This window comes from Mus caroli, unplaced genomic scaffold, assembly GCF_978045245.1.
Source record: "Mus caroli unplaced genomic scaffold, Mus_caroli_1 scaffold_5, whole genome shotgun sequence".
Lineage (NCBI taxonomy): Eukaryota > Metazoa > Chordata > Mammalia > Rodentia > Muridae > Mus > Mus caroli.
Genome location: NW_028227260.1, coordinates 60,229,450 through 60,233,267, shown reverse-complemented (window position 1 = coordinate 60,233,267; position 3,818 = coordinate 60,229,450). Strand labels below are relative to the sequence as shown.

Below are 3,818 nucleotides of genomic sequence, written 5' to 3'. Positions count from 1 at the left end.
TCCTTTGGGACTGGCTATAGAACACCACCATTTGGCACTTCTAGTGTGACAGAAGCATAGTAGAGTTTTAGGTGACATGTGGAGACAGGAAAAAAACTGTCAAGGAACTCAGACCATTGAGTGAGTATCACTTGAATGAACCCTGAACCCGAGGCATCTGGTTTATTGGGTCAGATGCCAGCAGAAAATAAAAAGTAGTGTGGCACACATGAAACAGTCCTCTGGTCAAAACAGAAGGGAGAGCCACAATTCATACCACTGGAGTGCCTCCCCAGAAGACAGATATAAAGAACAAGAATGCCACCCGGGGGACAGAGACTACTCTGATTAGAGCTAGTCAGACTATGAGCATTCTAAAAGAGGATAATCTTATGATCACAGCATAGAATCGAAATGGTCCCAGAAATCCCCATCTCCTGAAGGAAGGAGCCCAGACTGCAAGGAATATCCCAGAGTTCTACTCAGGAAGAACCTATATTGAAGAAGAAGAGGGGGGAGGAAGAGGAGAAGGAGGAAGAAGAAGAGTAGGAGAAACAAGAAGAGAAAGAAGAGGAGGAGGAGGAACAGGAGGGGGAGGAGGAGGAGCTGCTGCTGCTCACTTGCACTGGGGGAGCACACATTCCTCCCTCAAAGCTCAGGATGATGCAGGAACAGATTGTAGATAAAAACATCTTAGTGTACCGTAGGATGATTTTGGATGCTCTGAAGAAATCAATCAATGGTCATATCAACAAGGTCAATATATCCAATAAAATTCAAGAGCTCCTTCAAGAGAACATAGTCAGAGGGAGAGGAGTGCTGTCCAGACCTGTTCTGTAAGCTCAAAGTGCTTCTCCTATCTTCCCTCAGGTTTATGCAGCTTTGGTGGTAATAATCAACTCAAAAGTCCCACAGACTGGAGAATTAATCTTTAAGAGACTAATTCCTAATTTTTGGGAAGGATATCAAAGGAATGATAGGCAAATTTGCCTGACTGCCTCAAAATTTGTGGCACATCTTATTAACCAAAATGTGGCACGTGAGGTTCTGTGCCTGGAGATGCTCACTTTGCTCCTAGAGAGACCAACAAATGACAGTGTTGAAGTGGTATCAGCTTCCTCAAAGAGTGTGGTCTCAAATTAATCCACGTGTTACAAAGGGGAATCAATGCAATCTTTTAACTCCTATGAAACATTCTACAGCAGTATGAGATTGACAGAAGAGTTCAGTATATGATTAAAGTGATGTTTGCTCTACAGAGGATGGATTCAAGGACCAGTCTGTTATTCTGGAAGAACTTGATTTAATGGAAGAGGACTATCAGTTTATACATATGCACCCCTTGGAGGATGACTACAATCCAGAACATGTTCTTAATGTTTTTAAGACGAATCCTTATTTTATGAAAGTGAAGAGAAGAACAAGGCTATTAAAAAAGAAATCCCTGATTAAGGAGACAGTGATTCAAATACAGACCAAGAAGCTGGAAGCATTGAAGATGAGGAGGAGGAAGAAGAGGAAGAAGAAGAAGAGGAAGGAGGGCAAAATGTAACTATTCATGACAAAACAGAAATAAACCTAGTCTCACTTCACCTTACAATAAATCTTGCTATTCAGCCAGGCATGGTGGCACATGCCTTTAATCCCAGCATTTGGGAGGCAGAAGCAGGCGGATTTCTGATTTCAAGGCCAACCTGGTCTACAGAGTGAGTTCCAGGACAGCCAAGGCTACACAGAGAAACCATGCCCCCCCCCAAAAAAAAATCTTGCCATTCAGTCAAGTTTAGATCTTGAAGAATGTGCACACAAGTTGCTGAAAATGGAGTTTGCTGAGACCTAAACATGATACTTGATTGCTGTGCCCAACAAAATACCTATGAAAAAAATTTGGCTTATTACCTGGGCGGTTTTGTATATTGCAAAAAGAATACATTGAATCATTTGAACGTGTATTTAAGGAACAGTACTACACCGTCCTTCACTTAGAGAAAAAAAAATTGAGAAATGTTGCTAAGATGTTTGCTCACCTCATACACAGATTCACTTCCATGGAGTGTTCTCAAATGTATAAAGCTGAGTGAAGAGAACAGGACATCATCTAGTAGGATTTTTGTCAAGATCTTCTTCCAGGAACTGTGTGACTACATGGGTCTTCCTAAACTGAATGCAAGGTTAGAGGATGAAATGCTTCAGCCATTCTTTCAAGGACGGTTGCCCCGAGACAGCCCACAAAATACCGGGTTTGCTATCAACTTCTTCACTTCCATGTCTCGGAGGTTTGACTGATGAACTTTGAGAACATCTGAAAAATACGCCCAAGTCATTGTAGTACAGAAACCAGAAGCAAAAAAAACAGCCCTGACATCTTCATCTTCAGAGTCTTCCTCGGCATCCGATTCCTCTGATTCAGATTCTTTTTTTTTTTTTGATTTTTAATATTTTTATTACATATTTTCCTCAATTACATTTCCAATGCTATCCCAAAAGTCCCCCATAGCGCCCCCCACTTCCCTACCCACCCATTCCCATTCTTTTGGCCCTGGCATTCCCCTATATTGGGGCATATAAAGTTTGCAAGTCCAATGGGCCTCTCTTTCCATTGATGGCCGACTAGGCCATCTTTCGATACATATGCAGCTAGAGACAAGAGCTCCGGGGTTCTGGTTAGTACATCATGTTGTTCCAACAATAGGGTTGCAGATCCCTTTAGCTCCTTGGGTACTTTCTCTAGCTTCTCCATTGGGAGCCCTGTGATACATCCAATAGCTGACTGTGAACATCCACTCCTGCGTTTGCTAGGCCCCGGCATCATCTCACAAGAGACAGCTATATTTGGGTCCTTTCAGCAAAATCTTGCTAGTGTATGCAATGGTGTCAGCGTTTAGAAGCTGAGTGGCAAGAGCAGCTCAGAGTCCTCCAGTGAAGCAAGTGACTCCTCCTCCTCTGGCAGTCAGAGCTCTGTCGCAGCTAAAGGTACAAAGAAGAAGCAAAGGAAAGCCAGAGGGGAAGAAGTAGATAAGTTATCTAGGGCCCACCAGGCATGTGACAGGAGGCTAGGAGAACCAAAGAAACCAGGAAGGGAGGGCTGAGAGAGCAAGGTTTGAAAGACAGGGAACTCAGATCTCAGGAGACGCAGACTGGCAAGATCCCCTAGAAAAGCACATGGAAGACAGAAGCCATAAAAATAGTTACAGTAGAGTTGGAAAAGTCTAAGAACAATGCTCACACAGAGAGCCAGAAGACAAGCATGGCACGCTAAAGAAGTGGCGAGAAAGAAGAGATTTCTTTTTCTGAAAATGAGAAACACAGAACCCAAAATCAGGACAGTGATAATGTCAAAAAAAAAAAAAAAAGATCGCTCCAAGTCAAGGGAGAGGAGTAGAAAGCATTATGGCCATAAAGGAGATGACAACAGGTGTCAGAATGGTGCCTAGAGATGCTGGGAAAAGCCTAGCAGATGCCCTGAACATTCTAGAGAATCAAAGAGAAGTCAGGACCAGAGGAGAGAGAAGTCTCCAACAAAACAAAAATAATTCTAATGACAACTGAACATGCCTTACATTGTATCCAATGTCTTTTTTACATTGATGGATTTTATAGAGAACTCTTGTATAAATTACCTGTTTGTAAATTTTAAAGATGTTTTCTTTTTGACGTTTTATAATTGATATATCTCAAGGTCCTTTGTGTAAAATCATAAAGAAAAGAGATTCAACAAAGGGATAAGTTTTATGTTTTGTGAATAAAATGAACAAATATTTTAAAAAAAACATAAACAAAAACAACAAAAAAGAATACCTCCATTTAATATTTTAAATGTTTTAATTTCTATGTTCATA

At 41.4% G+C, this 3,818-nt stretch overlaps 1 pseudogene; it reads left to right on the top strand.

The window, feature by feature from the left end:
* Positions 1-208: 208 nt before the first annotated feature.
* LOC110286338 (pre-mRNA-splicing factor CWC22 homolog) lies at positions 209-3,512 on the top strand (annotated as a pseudogene).
* The last annotated feature ends 306 nt before the right edge of the window (positions 3,513-3,818 follow it).